At 45.6% G+C, this 20,918-nt stretch overlaps 1 long non-coding RNA gene across 1 annotated transcript in view; it reads right to left on the bottom strand.

Moving 5' to 3' along the window:
• Window positions 1-19,706, bottom strand: part of LOC146868464 (uncharacterized) — an 89,952-nt gene extending 70,246 nt beyond the window's left edge. The window contains exon 1 of the long non-coding RNA XR_014966236.1: window positions 19,516-19,706. This is a non-coding gene — a long non-coding RNA (uncharacterized LOC146868464). The remainder of the gene's footprint in view (window positions 1-19,515) is intronic.
• Between the last annotated feature and the right edge of the window lie 1,212 nt (window positions 19,707-20,918).

The following is a 20,918-nucleotide window of genomic DNA, read 5'->3' as shown; positions in this document are numbered from 1 at the left end:
ACCAGCCTGGAGGCGGTAGACCGGAGTTGGTTGTTATCCCACACTTCCTGTAATATTTTAGTCATGGTGGCAGCATTGATGTGTGCTGGCAAATGAGTCATGTTCAACAATGGGAGGAGATAAGCATTTGGCAATTTCCAAAGTTCTGCATCTTTGGATCACCAACAATTTTCTTCATCAAGCATGACCTCCTTCTCCCAATTTTGAAGTTGTTCAGAGGTGGCAGTGGACTAGATGTCCCGGATCTGTTGTTTAACATCATGCCACTTCTCTGCTTGGGATTTTACTATGGACATAGGGGTATGTATTCTTTCCTGTGCAGTAGCCAGGGCTGTCTCATCAGCAAAGGCATTTTCTAATCGTATTTCGTCTGTGACCTTCTTGTGTGCGTTGCATTTAACAATAGCTAATGTTCTGGGTAGTGTCAAGGCTTGGAGCAATGCAGTGACTAAGTCACCATGCTGAATGGGTGTACCATGTGACGTTAAGAACCCTCTCTCCTTCCAAAGGATACCAAAACTGTGGGCTACTCCAAAGGCATACTTGCTGTCGGTATAGATGGTGACAGCGAGATCCTGGCTAAGGATACAAGCGCGGGTGAGAGCTATAAGTTCCGCGGCCTGGGCCGATTTCTGAGGTATGCGTGCAGTCTCAACAATGGTATTGGTAGTGGTGACGGCATAGGCAGCAGATGTGGTACCGTTTGATAGTTTAATACAAGACCCGTCCACCCACAATTGCCCATCCTGTTCCGTGAGAGTGGTGTCTCTTAAGTCTACCCATCCCTTAGTATGTTCTTCTGTTCGAAAGAGGCAGTCATGTGGAATGTCTGGGATGTCAGGATCTGGTGCGGGCAGGAGTGTGGCAGGATTCAAGGTCGCACATTTCTTTAGCGTGATATGGGGTGCTAACAGCGTAAGTTAGTATCCTGTTAGTCGTGAGGTGTTGTGTCTTTGTCTGATTCAGTAATATGTCAACTGCGTGTGGAACTAATACCGTCAATCTAGATCCCAACACAATCCCTTCACTTTGTCGGATAGAGACGGCCGCTGCTGCAACCGCTCTAAGGCAAGCGGGCAGACCTCGGGCCACAGGGTCTAGGGTTGCCGAAAAGTAAGCGCATGGGTGTTGTTTGGTGCCGTGAATTTGGGTCAGGACTGAGAGAGCACATCCTGAGCGCTCATGGGTGTGGAGGCAGAAGGGTTTAGAGTAATCAGGTGTGCCCAATACAGGTGCAGAGCAAAGAGCGTGGCGTAAGTCTTGAAAGGCTTGGTCGTGTTCATGTGTCCAAGGAAGAGGTGTGGGTGTGTCTTTTGTAAGCAAAGCAAGGAGTGGCTTAACTATGAGGGAAAAATTCGGTATCCATTGGCGACAAAAGGAAGTGAGACCAATTAGTGCACGAACATCTCTTTAGGTGGTGGGAGAGGAAAGGTGTAGTATTGTTTGGATGCGGTCCGGTGTGAGAGTACGTCCCACCTTAGACAGCAGATGGCCGAGGTAGGTCACCTGCTGTCTACAAAATTCTGTAGCTTATTCTTGGATACCTTATGGCCCTGTGATGCCAAAAAGCGCAGTGTAGTAAGAGAGCCAGTGCGAGCCAGGGCCGGAGTGTCTGCAGCCAACAGAATGTCATCGACATATTGGATGAGAACAGCGCTGGGTGTTAACTGTATCTGGTCGAGCTGTTGTTTAAGGGCCTGGCTGTAGATGCTAGGGCTTTTGGTATACCCTTGAGGAGCCCGACAGAATCTGTACGATCTGTTTTTTATGGTGAAACCCAAACGATAGCGTGACACAGGATGTATTGGTATGGAGAAAAAGGCATTTTTTAGATCTATTACTGTGAAGGTGGAAGCAGTTGAGGGGATCATTGTCAATATAGTTGTTATGTCAGAGACCACAGGATATTGTGGGACCACTATTTTGTTAATTGTGCGGAGGTCAATGACAAAACGGTATATTTTCTCAGAAGTGGATGTACGTTTCAAAACTGGAAGGATGGGGCTATTGCAAATGTTAGACTGAACTTCCTCAACTACCACAGCTGCAATCATATCCTGTACTATAGTCATGAGAACCTTTTTCCGTCTGCAGAAATTTTATACTGAGGGAGGCGAGGAAGAGGTGCATTCTGTTTTACTGTTATGTGGACAGGATCCATCACAATCTCCCCCACGTCGGTGTCCGTGATGGCCCACAGGGTGTCCGGTAACTGGGAAAAATCCTGCTGTTCGGAATCAGTGAGACAATAAAGGCGGGATTCATAACCAAGGGGGCAATCATTATCAAACAGTATGACTCTGACATTCTGAGGAGAACAGCGAATGTTGGCTCTGAAATGCTTTAACCTCTTGAGTGCCCATGACGAGATGGTCTCATCATGGGCCGCGGTTGCGCTGTGCCCATGACGAGACTATCTCGTCATGAACCCCGCCCGCTAATGAAAGGGCCGGCACAGGGCGGGGAAAGGGCGGGGCACTCAAGGGGTTAAGAGATCAATGCCCATCAAATTGTCTGGGCAGTTCGGGAGAGCAGAAAAGAGGCCATCACTGCGTTCCCCTGTATGTCCAGGGGCACCTCAGTAGAAAGGTGGTTGGTGGAGGGCGTGCCATCAAATCCTACAGATGTGACCGATAAGCCAGACAGGGGCGCTCTAGGAATCAGCTTATGTGAGAGGGCACATCTAGAGGCCCCTGTGTCGACCAAGAATTTGCCCTGAGTTCCAACCACTGAAGCTGTGACATAGGGCCCTGATTGATCAACTGGAAGTTCCACTGGTTCCTTTCCCTGTCCCTGGCTGTCTCATACAAAATCATTGTCGGGGAAGTGGTCACCAGACAAATCGTGTGCAAAAGCCTGTCTATTGTTATCGAAGACATTGGGGCGTTGTCCGTTGGAGGGTGGGACTCTTCCTCTACCTCTACTCAGTCCCCTTCCCCGACCCATTGTATTTCGCTGTAAAAGAGGACAATCTGCGCGCCAGTGGCCTGTTTCCTTACAATATTCGCATTGGTCCTGGGACAGTTGACGTGGGGGTGGGTGTGTTCCAGCAGTAGCGGGCATATAATTATACTGTGGACCTCTACCGTTTCCTCCCCCTCTGATGCTTATTTGGGAAAGCATTACTTTTTCTTTGAGTTCTTTTCTTTTCTTATCTTTTTCCTCCTCTATCTTATTCTGCAGATGTTCATAATATTGGGCCATAGTCAAGATCGGTGTGGGTGTTGCAGCAGGACACGTGCTTTCGCTACTCTGTAACTTTGTGGAGATGGGTGGCGACAATCCTTTAACAAAAGTCTGAACTAGTAAGTGTCGACCTGTCTCAGTCATCGAGTCCTGTCCACTATAGTCAATAAACACCTGGCTGAGGCGGGAGAAGTAGTCAGATGTAGTTTCCTCAGATTTTTGTTTACAAGCAGTGATGGCTGTCTAATCTACTTTCCTAGCTGGAATTGTGACCTTCAATTTTTTTACTATGTTACCTGGCAGCTCTAAAATAGCTTCTGCAGGCCTTTCACCTGGTTTTCTGTCCCTATCCATTGCGTCAAATCCTCCCACTTATGTTTGAACAAGACCTCATCGTCAACTTTCCTTATGGGTCTCCAAATATCTGGTGGCAGAATTAACCCAAAGAACTGATCTATGTCAGGCAGTGTCATCGTATAAGTGGTAATAACCGTGTCCAGCCCTTCGTAGAATCCCGTAGGATTCTTCCGGGGGTCAGGCAAGTCCTTTTTGAAAGCTAAGATGTCAGCTCGAAGCCACGAAGTGTACACCCAATTATATAACGTCCTACTTTTGGCATCTGGACTATCCAGTAGGCCTGGGCTAAATTTCCGTTCAGCTCGCAGAAATTGCGATAATTTGACATTTTCGCGTTCCGCGGAGAGCGCGAAAATGTCTAAATTTCCGCATTCCGCAGCTTAGCGATAATTTGTTTCTTGCTCGCGCTGTAAAGTAATACATTCTCGCGCGCGATCGCCTTACCTGAATCCCCGCGTTCGCCGACAAGTTTTCCCGATCCGGTCGCGTTCTCCATGAGATGTTGGATTGTTGGTACCCATTTGCGCTGTCTCGCGACAGTTCGCGCCCGCAGTAATGTCATTGGTCGTGCGATCACGTGTTTCTTCTCGCGATCATGCACCGCGAGAAGAGTGAAAACAAGATGGCCGCGCCCGCGAGCAACCGCATGGTTAAGTTGGCGAGACACGACCATGCAGAAAATACTGCGAATGGGCGGGAAAAAAACGTCCGCATATTCGCGTGTTTGCGGAGATTTTTAACATTTTCGCGATAATTTGTGAAAGTCAATTTCGCAAATTCCGCCCACCCCTACTATCCAGTCCCTCAGCAGTACCTGCCCCTCGAGCGGGGACAAAGACTGGAGCTGCTTCCCTTATTGGTGCCATACGACCTCCAGTCGCACCCTCCATTACTAGTGGCTTTTCCTCTTCCTCCTGGTCTCTCCTTAGACCCACCATCATTTGTAGCGTGAGTGCTAACTAACTGTTGCTTTCCTCAGCACTTCCTCCCCCCTCTGTCAACTTACGATACAATCCTCTAACATGGTCTGCTGGTGTCACTTCGTGGCGTTTCTCATAAAGAGAGAATACTTCATAAGCAAATTGTTGTAGGAAGTAGCCCTTTTGAGGTGGTGCATAGGCCTCATAGATAGCATGGATCTGGCTAGAGGTGAAAAGATCCTCCAGGCAGGTGTGAACTAGACTATCCAAGGCCTGTTTCTGTGCGGATGTAATGCGGGGTGTGTGGCATCGAGCAGAAGATGTGGTCTCAGGGTCAGATTGAGCGGGAGGGGCAGTGGGATCGGGAGGCAGGGGTTGGGCATTTTCGGAGGGTACATTTCCATCGGCCGGCCGTGTGATAGGATGGGGAGGGACATGGTATGGTGGTGGCAATGGATGGAGGAGAAGCTCCTCTTTTGCTCGCGCTAGTGGTGTATGACGCACAGGATACTGACCAGACACGTTCAACCTGTGTTCTCTGTCTGTGCGCACAAGGTTGGATGCAACTTTTTCCTGCTGTAATTCTATTAATGTCTGTTTATCGCTCTTTCGAGCCTCTTTCTGTAGCCTCGCCTGAGCCCTTCTCTCTCTTTCAGCTCCCTCATTTTTCCATTGACCTAGGGCGTCGAACATAGCTTGTCGCGCCCTTCGTCTAAAGAGCTGTATTTCTACAGCCTCAATTTTGTGAGATTCAAAAGAACCATATATGGGCCACTGAGTCTCTTTATCCTTGGACGTGTATTTATGCCATAATGAATTATACATTATGGTAGAAATTTGGTATTTTATGTACATATCCTTACTTGAGGTACCTTCCAGGGGAGACGGTTGACTATCTACCAACACCCTCGATCGAGATATACAACAACCAAACCATCGTGCAAATTTACTAAACGCTGGCATGTTTTTCTATGTTAAAAAACGTCGCTACAAATTTCTAGTTCGGACAAAAAGTCCACATTACCCGCCCAGTATCACTCTTTGCAAAGAGTGACTTCTTACCGAAGAAAACCAGCTAACCAAACAAATAACAAAAAGGTGTCGCAAACCAGCGACCCTACCAGAATCCTTTGTCTCGTTCTCCAGGCGGTCTCTTTACTGCAAAGATCGTCCAAGTCTATCGGGGGCCCGAGTCAGGACCGGAGCCACTTGCGGGGGCCTTTTTGGATGTAGTGAAGGTCGGGTGGTGGCTACGAGGATGAGGGTCTTTTTCGCGTAGGCATGCCCACCACTGTCCGTGCAACTTCCTCGTCGGGACCCCTCGACCAGGCAGCTGCGTCACTGATTGAGCCCCACGTTGGGCGCCGATTGTGGATTTGGGGGTCTTTTGGGGGACCACCCAAAGGTGCAGGGTCCACCCTTCGTTCACGGGTCCGGGATACAAACTGAGACCAACACGGGAGCGCCGAGAGAAAGGATATTTATTACAATCTCATGAGATGGAGAGAGAGCATCGGCAACAGACACCCGCAGCTTGTCTGAGGAGGCAATCTGCTGAGTGCTTTGCTTCTGCACCTTATATACCCTTCATCCCCACCCTGTGCGTGCTAGGTGAACAATAACAAACACCAATAATTTACAGACAAGCAATAGTCAGTTATGATACAGTCAGCAGGTGGTGGCTGTTTGGCCCCTGCAGGGCATAGGTGAAAAAGGCATGATTATATGTCAAACAAAGGATAATTTGATAAGTTCACAGATGGTAGCGGTGAGGCCCCTGCAGGGTGTAGGTGAAAAGCATGTTTATACGACATGTAAAGTTCGATCGGATAAGTCCACAGGTGGTAGTTGTTGGACCCTGCAGGGCACAGGCGAGAGGAATGATTACACAGCAAGCAGAGGTCAATCTGATAGGCCTGCAGATGGTAACTGTTGGACGCCTGCAGGGCAAAGTGTGCAGGGTGAGTACAATAAACATCTGGGAAACTCCCTGTCCCACTGGTTGAGCATGGGCTGGTCAGTTTGTGGCAGGTCAAAGCACGAACAGGGTGTGAGCATCCGTGCAGGAATGTGGGAGGTCAAAAGTGGAACTCCAGAGTGATCGTGAAAGAGAGAGAAGGTCAGTCATGAAGGGTATAGCACAAAATGGCGTAGTGAATGGCAAGATAACAGACCTACTTTTCCACATAAGATCGCATCTAGTTGATGATCTGATAGACCAGTTCCCCGAACTGTTCAGAGGGCTTGTCTGCCTTAAATACCCCCCAGTGAGACTACAAATTTGATCCAGTGGACGCGCGATTAGCACTCCATCACTGCCACATCCCATTCCATCTCTGTCCCCTGGTAGAGAGAGAACTCAAGAGGCTTGAAGAACAAGGCATGATTGAGAAAGTCTCAGGACCAACACCAAAGGTGATTGCAGAAAAACCTATATTGACATACGACTCCCAAATCAAACCATCAACCGGGAGTGACACATCACACCCACTATGGATGACATCATTGCAGACGTCAATGGTTCCCGCTGGTTCTCAAAGCTAGATTTAAACACCGGCTAACACCACCTTCTACTGGTGGAGGAGAGCTGGTACATTACTACCTTCAGCACGCACCTGGGTCTATGCCGGTACAAGCGCCTGAACTTCGGCATATCATCGGCTGCCGAAGTATTCCAAAATGCGATACAAAAGACCTTGTCCGGGTTGCCTGGTGTCTTGAACGTCAGTGATGTCACCCTGCTCCACTCATCTACAGCAGGTGAACACCACAAGCACCTGTGGGCCACCCTCAAATGCCTAAAAGAACATGGAGTTATGCTACACAAGGACAAGTGCTTGTTCTTCCAGCCATCCATTGAGTTCTTTCGATATGTCTTCAATCAGTACGGAATACAGGTTGACCCCCGCAAGTCACAAACAATCAAGCAGAGACCAAGTGGACTTGAGGCCATCAGGAAGAAGACGCAGTCCAGAGAATCAGATCTGCACTTCTTGACAATGCCATGCAGGTATACTTCGACCCAGATAGGCGCACTGAGCTGTTGGTTGATGCCAGCAACGTCGGGTTGAGGGCCATATTCGGCCAGGAGCAAGAACCAGGTCGAGCAGCATTGGCATTTGTTAGCAAGGCGCTGTCGCCGACTGAAACACAATATGCTCAGACTGAGCGGGAGGCCCTGACGATCAAGATGGCGTATGGACAAGTAGCTTCTTGCTGCCATGCGAAATCAAAAATATATCGTCTATGTGCCGTCAATATGCCAAGTATCAGACTGATAAATAAACTTTCCTCAAATTTGGACATAAAGATGTTGGCATAACTGGGTGCCCCGGAAAAACCCATGTATGTGCCACTCTTCTGGAGATAAACGTTTCTCTCCATACGAAATAGCTGTAAAACAAGCAGAAATACTTCTAGAAGAAAAATCTTGTTGGCACGTATCTCATCTGACTTGACCAATGCCCATTCTACATCCTCAATACCTTCTTCATGAGGTATGGATGTGTACAAAGAAGCAACATCTATGGTACAGGGCCACCATTACTCTCTGTTAATAAACTGTAAATGCACAATGTGCTTAAAAAATCTGGTGTCTTGAACATAAGTATGCCAGTTTTGGACAAAATATTGTAGAAATGATTTTATTTGATTAATATTTGTATTGTGCGACAAATGCCCAAAGGCATCTTGGTACTGGCATCTGTATTACAGAAATACTAGGCACAACCAGACCATAAAAGGACCTTGGAGAGAAATGGAGAAGAGTCAAGTTTTCAAAAGCTTTTGAAAAATTTACAAAATTAGTCTGAGATCTTAAATGCAGCGGCATTTGATTTCGCAACAAGGATGTATCAAGATATCAGCCAAGGAGTTCATGGATAGACCCACACCCAGAAATAATGGGTTTAAATGGAGAATCAAAGAGGCTTTTGTGTATCTTTGGCAGCATACAAAGGCGTGGTCTTTGCAGAAAATATGTTGTCAAATTACTCCTTGGTATTTTCACTCATCCACTCGAATTCCAGAGCTCTATCAAGAATCTGTTTTAGGGTGACCATGAATGTGAGGGTTGGGTCATTCTCCAATTGCATGTAAGTATGTCCATCAGAGACATGCAGCATGACCTAGTTCTCATAAAAACTGCAATCCATAACCACTCAGGTGCCACCCCTATCTGCCGACTGGAATACCAAACCTCTGTTTTGAACTAGTGAAATGAGTGCATCATACTCCGGTTTGGAGATGTTCCTAACATTGGAGCCACAAAAGCTCATCTGCTGGAAATCGTTTTTCACCATTACCTCGAACATGTTGAGGGTTTTATGAGATGTGGGTGATAAACAAGCGCTCTTAGGCTTGAATTCAAGGTGTTCAGGTTCCTCACATGGGGGATTAGTCCAAAACAATAATCAATGATTTCTTTATGGTGCAACAAATGTAGTTTATTATGTTGCTTGTGTAGTGTGCTGCCATGCTTGCTATGTGAGTTTATGTTTATCCTCAGCTCCATTCGCAGGCCTGGGAGCACGATGTGATTTGCCATGTGTAGTATCACACCAGGAGAACGTTGCAGTTATAAATAAGTTGTGCACATTCAGCAAAAAAAGCAAAATGTGATATCATTATGCAAAGCAATAGACAGCCTCCTCCATTAGCTGTGAGCATCTAATGCTAACTCCTCTCCAATTTGAATGAATTATAGGTTTGTTTTCTTCATACATATTTCAAGTGAGAATAGAAATAACAGAAGTTAAAACTCAGCTTTTTCATGAGAAAAACGAAAAAGGACCTTGAAAAAGACACAAGAAATGCAAGCCTCCAGAGGATAAGCTAATCATTTGTAAATCATCACGCCAAGCACGAGAGTGAAGCTAAATACATCAACGGGGTGAAAGCAATGCAGGATATACACAACATGGGCAAACATAATAGCAGCAAATGAATCAACATGGTGTCAGCTATTATGGTGATTTCAAATGAATTTCCTGCCATTTCTCAATATTAATGTGTCCTGTTGTCAAGTGTGAGGACCTTGGTATTACAGGTACCATTTGGGAAAAGTTTCCTGGGGTCATATTAAAGACAATGTCCCGGAAGCATTCACTTTTGTGACCTTCAAGCACTTTGGTAGTACAGATAGGGACAGCAATCTCAGTGCAATCTCTATGGGGTTATATCTTATATGTGTGGGAACATGGACCCCATGCAAATGAGGATAAGCCATTGCAGCACCACCATATTACAGAGCAGAGGAAGGGACAAAACGCTGTTGGGAGGTGTACTGAGTGTGTATCACATATTCAGTGCCGCATAGTCAGTGTGCCACCTCCCGTGGATGCCGTTTGGATGGGGGCCATAGGGGTGGCAATGATTCCCCAGGCATCCCCTACAGACAGAGACAGCAACACAACACTTTCTTTAGTAATTTGGCCCACAATCTTGGTCTGCACAGGTGCACCAAATTTAGGGTGCAACACAGTGCACCATGAGGATTTGCGCCCAATGTACAGTACAGCCTAGCGTGAGTTATGTTCCTTGACAATACCCTTTTGTAAAGGACAGATGCATCTATGAAATCACTGATTAGTTCTGGGGGTGTCATATGCGTCACCATCATAGAGTTCATCGAGGTTTTATCTTGCACTACTGTTATAGGTCAGCAAAGTTGCAATTTCGCTGGCTAATTACACAACGTTCGTATTTCATAAAGTTGCTAAGATTGTTCAGTATGTTTGCTTCGACTTAGGGCGACTTTTTCTCTTTTAAAGTCTTTTTTTTCCATGCAAAGCATTCATTTTCTTGAGGTTATTTTCACACAAAATGTATGTTCTACTGGGGCTTTGATAGTAAAACAACGTCTGCTTTAAAAGTTTTTATCAACCTGCTTCACAGACCTCTAAAAGTTTATAATTTTTCTTGTGATTTTATAGGGAAAACGTTCATGATGCTACAGTAGATGAGGCTATTCCCCTCCCCTCCCATGACACAGTAGCAAGGTGTGACAATATGGACACTGGGTGGGATTTACGGTTGTGCTGCTGAATCAAGCCACAATATTTATGAGCTGAGACTTAAAAAAGAAATCAATTATTTGTTAGTTGAGTCTGGAACCCTAACATCCACTGAACTCCTTCATTAAAATCCATTCCTTTACACCACGCACCTTTATTATTTTTCCATATATTTTTTGTGTAAAATTATATGGAATGTTTTAATGCATTTCTTTCCATCACATAATGGAAAGGATTTTTTATGATAATTATACAAATTCTAATTTTGGAAATCTACCAATGGATACACAGAAAAAAGACTACCCTTGCCTTAGAGAAGTAGATTTAATAAATGGAATTAAAGTGGACGAGAACAATCAAGGGTGGGTTATCTTAATATAGCACTAATGAACGTTCTAACCGGGGATTACCATGAGATATTGGCTATCAAAAAGGCAGGAGCGGCTCGTGCAGGTAAGAGCGGTAGGGTGGGGTTGGGGGGGCGGACTCAACAGACGACACGGGAAAATTAATTATTCATTTAATTTTCCCTCGTCATCGTCTTGCGAGTCCCCTCCCCACCCCGCTGCTCTTACCTGCACGATCCGCTCCTGCAAAAAGGTATGCCACTCGAGCTGAAGGCCACGCACAAAGCGAGGGTGGAGGGCAGTGATCCTGGTGATGCCCTCGTGAATGCTCAGATATTACCACATGCTCTTCAAGAGGAGATGGTGTTTAGAAAACGTCTGAGAGTTTAGTTTAAAGACACTTACATTAGCTCGGTACACTTCGTTTATGACCTTGGAAAGCAAAGTAATTTGACAGTTATCATCATCATCATAAAACTTTATTCGGCCACCAATACAGCCATAAAAGTACAAGCATACAATAAAAGAACATTTTAACAACAATCTGTACATATTCAATTTGTCATAAAATCACATTAAAATAAAAGCCTAAGAGTGCATAAAATCACAAAAATATTGGTGTGTCCATTGGTAGCATACAAGAGCAACAGTGCCTACCACTTAAATGCAGGCTCACTGTGTCATTAAAAATGCAATACGTAACCCAAACCAGCCTTTATTTCTCAACAATGTCACATGTTAAAACTGACCGCGATTAATCAAAAAGGCAGTCTTCAGCCTTAAGAAGAAAATACTATAAGCACTTCTACAAGAGCATGATTAGTGCATAGTGCCCCTCGAGCGAAGTGCGGCCCGCAAAAATTAACTAACACAAAGGCATGTTTAACATCTGTTTTTTTGGGGGTATTTCTTCATTGGAATTATACAATTGACAACAAATACAATGTACTTGTCAATAAGATTTTTCGATAGAGCACATCCGCTTAGCATGCTGTCACAAGTGGCATCGTACAATTTATTAATATAGTTACAATATAGTTTTCAGTATCCCTATATACTATTGTTGATGTTCTTAGAATAAAGTTACACCCACCGCCCTATTCAAAAAGAGATACCCAATTAATAACAAGAACAATACGTTAAAGCATTTGGAAAGGAAAACATTGAGAAATAACAATAAGGATGGAGTCTCTACTGTTCGGCTTTGCATGTGATATATGACAGTTAATATATCACAATTCCTTATCATACTGCTGTGTGGGGTTTGTGTTAGGACAGGGCAACATACACCTTCTGCATTTACATCAGTGCTCAAAAGGGTATGCGCAGCTCTGCCGAGGGGCGGAAGGGAAACTGCGCATGAGAGGGGTATTTCACTCTCAGTCTCAATCCCCATGGAGGGAAATCGTACTACAGTGGTGGCCAGCCACGACTTCAGAAGCCGCTGGTGAAGTATCAGCCAGCTTAGCCTCGATGACAGTGAGATATGCCCTCCAATCAGGAGGACTGGTTATGCTCGGGTGGTCCAATTGTGACCCTTGTAAAATTTCAAGCTCGGCCACGAGAGCTCTGTGCAAATCTGTAAGCCAAAGAAGGATAGGAGGAGGTAACTGGGCCTTCCAACACATAGCCAATCTGCGCTTTGCAACCACCAGGGACAAGTCTAAAAATGTATTCCGTGATCTGCGTTATGTTTAACATCTGATAACTCCCTTAAATGTTGATATGCGGACCTGCACTGTCTCTGATTTCTAATTTTTAAAAGGGGTACTGAGTTTTGCTTGGTAAATTTTATATAATATCCTCAAAAGAGAATAAAGTGCAGCAGAGATTGGTCAGACTGATCATTACAAGGGCACGGTTGTGAATCAAGATTGTGCTGATAACCTAAAGGGAAAGACAACAAGTATTTAACGGTGTCAGCCCTAACCCAAAATAATAATGCTCAATCCCATCATCTTCCAGAGTTCCACAGATAGCTAGTAAGGGACTTTTCTAGACATACTCGTAAATAGTTTGCAACCGTGGGTTTGAGGGAATCTACATCCAGCCTGTGACCTTGTGCCTGTGCTAATAGGAGGGCTGGAACTTGCTTTTTCCCAGGTAAAGTGTGGGGTGCTATATTAGAAAATGCTTGACTAAGGCCGATTTCCCCAAATGCGTTCTTCACATAAGCCAGCAAATGTATGGACAAACCTTTATCGCATATAAGCAATCGCTAACGATTTCCCTTGTAAGGGCAGCTTCCTCCGTTTTCCACACAGACTGCCAAAGCAAAGGCGGGCAGGTTCGCAATCTGTCAATCACATATCCCATGCCCAGTTCGTTGTGGCAGATAAAAGGCAAAGTAGTACAGGGAGCACATAGTATCTTCCTGCTAAAGTGTTCTTTCTATATTTGAATAGACACACACTAAACTATGGCCCACATTTCCACTCCATATGTGGCTACTGGGACACACTTGGGGGTATCAGTGGGCCTACCGGTCTGCCTCAAGGTGGCAAAGAGAGACCAACTAGTGATCCAACCGCCTGTGATAACTTCTGCCTGCGCTGTGCTATATCTGGAGCCCAGGAGCCAGCAACACTAAAGGTAATCCCCAAATATGAAAAAGGGCAAGTGCTTATAAGACGATTAGAGCCCATTGAAATGCTTGAGAGGCACGAACACTTTGGAACGCATGCCATTATGATCAATTTAGTAAAATTTGTTAAAAGGTCAAGACTACTCATAAAATGTTCACATGAATGAACTAGGAGGCGTAGGGCTGACGGAGTGCGAGCAATTAGCACTGCATAGTCTGAGTACAAAAATACTTGCTGGGGATCACCTTTTATCATAGGTACATAATATAGGTGGAGGCAGCCAATTCTGGTGTATGATCATTTATGTACAAAATAAATAACAGGGGTGCAAGAACGCAGCCCTGACTAACCCCATGCTTGATATCTATTTCATTGGACAGCTCCCCATTGGGACCAAATCTGACCCTATCTTTCACGTTGGCATGCAAGGTAGTTAGCAAATGAACAAGTGTTATATCCAGGTCCATGACCAGTAGGAGTTGCCAGAGCTTTGACCGACTAACAGGGCCAAAAGCCATAGACAGGTCCATGAATGTGAGCTAGTTTGTTTTGCCACTAGGTATTTACCCAGGATTAGGTTTAAGTTTAAACACTGTTCATTTGCACCCACCCGGCTGCTAAAGCCATATTGAGAAGGGTTCAATGATTATCATCTGCGCATTCCAGCACCCTATTATATATATAACCCTGTCCAAGATCTTTGCAGGTATATCAATTAAGGAAACTGGCCTATAAGATCCCCCTTCTTGAAATTCGGCCCAATAGCTGAAGAAGCCCGCAAGGTTGGTATGTTACGATGGGTCAGACTATTAAAAAAATTTGTCAGCATTGGGGCCCAGAGATCAGAGTTACATTTAATTAGATCGATTGGGACCCCATCTGGTCTGGGGACTTGCCGCTTGTGCTCTGCTGTATAGCAACAGTGACTTCCTGCAAGGTTACCTGCAGGGCCAAACCCGGGACATCCAGGATTAATGGATCAGCACCTGCCCCGGCATAAATCTGGGAAAAGTGCGCCTCCCAGGTCGCATTATCAATGTGGCAGCTGGTTTGGGACTCTTGTTGATTAGTAGGTCTCATAGTTGCCACCTCGCCCCAGAAAGACCTACTGTTGTTAGTACTAGCTTCATCAGGTAATATAGCTCTCTGCTGTTACTGATTTATAGTGCTTCTGGAGGGCTGCTACTGCTACAGAGTCCCTTGGAACCGTATTAAGGGAAGGGCCTTGCACAATGATTGATTCGCTGCTGATGATCATATCAGCGCTGCTCAGCACACGCTGCTTTTCACAGCTTGAGGAGAAACTGCTTAATTCCATGACAGAAGGCTTCAAAGGAGGCAACATTCCCCCCGCCCTCTACGTCATTAGCCAAGCAGTTCAAGACATGTTCCATATTCCTTGCCACAACTCCTCAAAATGCTAGGACTGAAAGGTTCCAGACTAACCTAAGGCCATCAGTAGATGCATTCACATTAAAAAGTTTAGTGTCTGCTAGAAATGTCTCACTAAATGGAAGGGTCAAGGCAGCGACTAGTGGATTGTGATCGCTGAATTCAGAATTAATGATAGAACCATAAATCAGTTAAATTACAAGATAAAAAGATATAGTCAATGACGGATGCACTAGACCCACCTCGAAAGGTGGGCAGCCACAGGTCACCCGTGCCAGCAGCATCCAGTACAAATAAGCTGCTGGAAAAAAAACCTCCTTGCCTCTCTGATCTGCGGTCCACCTACTCATATCCCCTCCACTTGACCCAGGTTTGGCAATTTTGCATTAATATCTCCTGCCAGACACAAATGCAGTTGGCGACCCTTGCTAGAAGTCGCCTCCACTATAGAGTTAATAAATTCAAATAAAACAGGAAATCTCAAATTAGGAGTATTTACAAAATCATTACTATAAACATTTACAAAATGTAAGTCAAGGGTCCCTTTGAGACAACCATTTGAAAGCCAGGGCTAAAGGTCTGCCTCTGCGTGGCCTCCCAACAACAACTTACTCCACGCACTCAGACCATCGGAAGGGCGACCAGAATGGGATGGAATCGCAGGTGCGCTCAAAGGTAGGAACCCATCAAAGGCAATAGTATTGAGTTTCCATGTTTTTTTTAAATAAAAGAATATCAAAGTTTTTTACAAATGCTTGCCAGGTCCGAGGTTTTTCTTGGTATGAATGCAAGCAATGTTCCATCTCAGTACGCTCAAGGGAGGGGCTTTTGTGGCGGGGACTGGGAAACTTGCTCTCGGTCATGTGCACCCGCAATCAGACATTGGGGCAAATGAATCAATAATCACAGAATTTAAATTAAACAGGGCAGATTCAGCCACCCAAAGGAATCCTTGTTCCACACCTGGGCACACACAGTATCAATCAGTTCCCTTAAGGACTGAGAGAGGTGCATACCTGTTGTTAGCCAACATGCTCTGACTCAGTTGGAAAGTATCATTGGTGGGGGTGCGTGCAATGGCTGACTAAAAGGTTTATAAAAATAACCCAGAGGCAGGGCAGAAATTTTAGTGGGGTCCGATTACCTCTCCTCTCGGTACCTTAATAACCTTCTCATTATGCATGGACTTTGCAAGACTTTCAAGTGGATCCCCTTCGAAGCCAGAAAGACGGTCACCCATGCACTCATAACAAGCAGACTGGACAATGGAAACGCCCTCTATGTTGGAGACAACAGATCCCTACTACGCAAATTCCAGACCATCCAGGACACAGTGACCAGACTCGTCCTCTGCATCCCATGACATGATCACATCACCCAACACCTGCGAGACCTCCACTGGCTACCAGTCGAGAGTAGAGTAACCTTCAAGCTGCTCACCCACGCCTACAAATCCCTCCACAACACCAGACCCTAATACCTCAACGAAAGAGTCTCATTTCACGTACCCAAAAGAAACTTCTGCTCCGCGGACCTCACCCTAGAAGAAACCCCCAGTATCCGCAGAACCAGAGCGGGTGGAAGAGCCTTCTCCTACATCCCGGCCAAGGCCTGGAACGAGCTCCCAGTCAACATCAAATGCTCACCTACTCTGCACTTCTTCAGGAAGAGCCTCAAGACCTGCCTTTTTTGCTTGCTTGGAGATGCACCCCCGCCCCCAGGGCCTTGAGACCCTCACGGGTGAGTATCACGCTTCACAATTCCCTGATTGATTGATTATTGAGCACATTTAAATCAATGCAATACATATGCACAGTAATCATGAAAATGTTCAATAGCCACATGTACAAGTCTACACCTTAAGGTTTTCATCTAGCCACATGTAATTGCAACGCTGATTTTTCCACGTTATACGAAAATATACCCATCACTTCACGTTCACGTTATTACAACACACGATCTAATAACACAAAATGTTAACACAATAAAGGATTATATGTGGGCGCAAACTACCCATGATTATAATGCACCCCTGCAAATAGAAGCGCGTAATTGCGCTCTAGCACTATCTGTTACAATATTGGTGTCAGGGGGGAGTCCAAGCCCAGCGTCGTCCTCCCGGGATTTCAGAATGCACCTTACAACAAAGGAGGGCACCGATATTATCCTTGCCCTCCTCTGTGGTGGTGAAGCCTCATTTACTCCCGAGATTTGATAGGCAGTTACTCCTTAACTCTGCCATAGGCTGCTGTGCCAGCAGGGCCTTTGAGAGCCACACAGTAAGTACCAGTAAGAGAAGATTGCATGGAGAAAATGGAGATGAAGAAATGGAAGCAGATGCTGGTGCAGATGTAGGTGTGGAGGCAGTGTGGAGGAAAGTTGTGCTAATAACCCCTGCAACGAGAGGCCAACAAGGTGCCCAGTAAGGTGCCCCAATGTCCAGAAACTTTCCCATGGTCTTGCTGAGAGATGCCACTTCTACCTCTAGCCACAGCACACAGCCACACCACTAGGAATTCAGTGAGTCTCTGGGCAGACTTAGCACTCTGAGGGTCCACTCCTTAGTAAAGTAGCAAAGGGTCCTTATATAGTCTTTTTTCTCATACACTCACGTCAGCTGTCAGCAACAGCCCACAACTACCTCCGTTACCACATTACCCCAAAACTACCCCGCAAAGTGGTGTAACAATAGCCCCCAGGGTGCGGGGGCCGAGCTCCAGGGTGCCCTCTCCAGCACTGTGCAGGGGTGGCGGCTGAGCGCTCCTGACTGGGTCCGGGGTATGGGAGCCCCCCTCTATGTACTGTGCACGGGAGGGCCCTCAAGTTTTGTTACGCCACAGCACCGTAGCACAGCACCCCTCCCCATCTCCACGGGCAAGCCGGGTACAGTCACGAAGTGGCGAGCAGTGGCAGGCGGGGCCAGAATGGGAGCAGGCTCGAAGCGAGGCATGAGCAGGGGCAGAATTTCTCGGGACCTCCAACCAGAGAATCTGTGCCCGTCATCCGTTGTAGGATCCTTGTGGCCTGATTAAACCTTATATGAGAGCTCAGAAGAGCTTTTCCGGTCTCAAATCAGACTATCTGACTATCAGAGGGGGGTCCCGGCAGCCGCGGTCAGCAGCCACGTTCTTCCTTGCAAAACTCCATGGCTACCCCTGGCGTGCGGGGCAAGAGCGTGTGAGCGGGTAGGAACACGGCAGCGGGGAGAGATCCATAAATTATGGCACGTAATATGATTATGTCAGTAATTAATTTGTGTCATGAGAAGAGCTTAGCAACAGCAGTGGGCCTAGTTGTGAAAGTCACATTGTGATTGGCTGGAGGATTATTATTGCAACAGAAGTTTGAAAAAGTTTTGAAACATATACCCGTATGAATGCTCCCCCTCTAATAGCACCCAGCCCAGGCAATTTGGCATCTTACTGTGTCTGCAGAATAGCTTGTAGACAGTCTGTCACATCATTAAAAATGTCTCTGTCTCTTTATATTAATTATAACACTTTCCCCTAAATTTAGGAATGTTGTAATATTATTGTGGCTATTATTTGGACTAGGCCTACAACTGCTGTTATATTTCCTCAGACTATTTAGAGTCTGTTATTTGAGAATGGCTTCTTCATTATAACTGCTACGAAGCACGAAATAGATTAATGTTAACTATCATGCAGTGACTGCCATCTAGTGGGCATTTGACCTAGCTTAGCTAAAGCTTTGTACAATGTAATTTATATGCAAGTAAAACAAGTATTATTAAAGCCAGTGGGTCTGGCTTTCATGTGATAAAAGGCATGTTAACAGAGGCAAACAAACAGCTGTAGTGGTGATAATGGTGGCAATGGGAGTGGTGTTGGAAATGGTGTCGCTGATAATGGTGATGGGGTAATAGTAGTTGTAATGGTAGTGGCGGTAAAGGGTGTCATTATGATATAGTGATGGTAGTTATGCCAGTGGTAGTGATGGTAATAGTAAATGTGTTGGTGGCAATGGTGACATTTGAGCCCTGACAAAAATATTAAAAAGCCTACTGCAATAAAGAAAAATTATGAAACAAGTATGGCTTTCTTGCTACAATGAATGTACGAGGTAAAGCCTTGCATTTGTGATTGAGTGTATTCTTCAGATGTAAAATAGTCCCTCGTGCATTGCATTGCAAGCAGACTACATGAGGCAGAATGATAAACTAAACAGCCAATAGCATGATGTGAGACAGAAATACACCTCTGGGTAGTGCAAAATCGTATTCTATGTAAAGTTTAAAGAATTGGCAACACTTTTTTTTTCATAATGCTACACTACCAATCCAGGCTTAAGCAAGCTTTGACAAGGTCAATAGTTCTGGTGTTGGCTAGCATCCTCCTGCTTTGCCAGTGCTTCTACTGTTTTGTCATGGCTTTTTTAAATATGTAATGGTAGCAGAGTTGTCTCGCCCCTGCCAATTTTAAAACACACATTGCCTGAAAGACAATTACATTTTTGTTCTCTAAAAGCACACATTATAATTGTGGCCCCTGGCCGCAAAGGGCCAATTTGTGAGCAGATGTGTTCATTGTCAAAGAGCAGAGCGCCGTCCCTCACAATGAAGTTAGCCAAATGGCCGAAGTTGGTGGACCCACTGCCTCATGCTGTATTTTGCAGTAGCGGCCCTTCCCCTCTCAAAGTGGCTGGGCGGGCCGGATTGAGGGGGGAGGGGATTTTTTCTTCTTTTTAAACTTACCTGAACGCCGCTGCACTGTGATCTTCCTTCTTCTGGGCACAGGCTCCCAGACTGCACTGCGGCCAATCCTGATGCTGCATGAAAACAGTGTCAGGATTGACCTGAGCGCTGTCAACGTGCACTCCAAGGCCGACTGGGAGCCTGTGCCTGTTCCCACCAGCCTCAGCAACGCAGCTGGGGCTGGAGACAGCTTCAGTGCGTACGGGGGTTTGGCCGGCCTGAGACGGCCAGCCGAACCATCATGAGCAGCGTAACAGTGCCCACCAGCAGTGTCATCCCCATGGACCCGCCCCCAAGGCTCGTCAGAGTGGGTGGAAGAAAAATGTGAATGACACGTCCACAGCCAAATGGATGAAGAGGGCTGACTGAAATCCCCTAGAAGTAAGAATATTGAGTACAATTCTAGAAAAATTAAAAAGGTCTTGGGTAATGCCAGATCTTAAAAGGGGGCAAGGGTCAGTGGGGGTGACAGAAAGGGTAATAATGACAACAATTGTAATACATAATAACATATCGACGGTCTATGGTGCCCCAGTGCTTTAGATTTTCGTTACAGAAACATGGAACAGAGACTGTGAGCACGAGGCACATCTAAAGTGCAGAACCCTTCGCTTTAGTTTCAGAGATTCCAATTAAAAGCTTAGACTATTGTCTTGATTCAAAGGCAGTGTCACCTTAAATGTGATTTTTGACAGACAAGGACAGACATCACGCTAATTTCCGGCGCTCTCTCAAATGCTGTCCCCGCCCCTTTCCCTCCAGAGTGTCCCGCCTGACAGTAGATTTAATCTGTGAGCCTTTCTTCAGTTCTCAGAACGTTTCTTTTTGTGATTAAGTACCTTTATTTGACAGAATGTATTGAATGCAATGCGCTTCTTGAATGTGTTCAATCAGGACCTTTTCTTACAATGCAAATTGTCCCAGCAACAAACTGGTGATGCCACAACATTGGTTCTATCATACATGCAATGGGAAAAGTTAGTGACCTGAAACTTTAACTGTTGAGTGTGGTGCAGGGAACCCCAGGAAAGAACCTAGACAGGGCCATTGCCCTCAATGGTGCAGTAGGTGCATTGGCACCCAGGCCTAGGGGCATGGGGGTCCTCTCTGTTCTCTTTGCTACCCAGGCAAAAGATGATGGTCCAGTTTCTTTGCTTGTTCTTAGGCGCCGTTGTTACGCCACCGAACCTACGTCGAAGAACAAAAAGTTATTTGATTTTAACACAAGTTATACAATAACAATACTTTCCTAGGATTGTGCAAAGTTGCAAAGACAGGTTTCTTTCAACTTTGTATTCTTTAAACTTTGCTAACACCACAATGTTTAGTGATGATGAAGATTAAAAAAGGGAGAAAACATTGACACTGCTTAAAAGTGTGCTAATGTTCCTGCTGCTGGGAAG

This window comes from Triturus cristatus, chromosome 1_2 (assembly GCF_964204655.1).
Source record: "Triturus cristatus chromosome 1_2, aTriCri1.1, whole genome shotgun sequence".
Classification (NCBI taxonomy): domain Eukaryota; kingdom Metazoa; phylum Chordata; class Amphibia; order Caudata; family Salamandridae; genus Triturus; species Triturus cristatus.
Note: the sequence above shows the minus strand (reverse complement) of the source record. Positions and strands in the feature narration are given on the sequence as shown.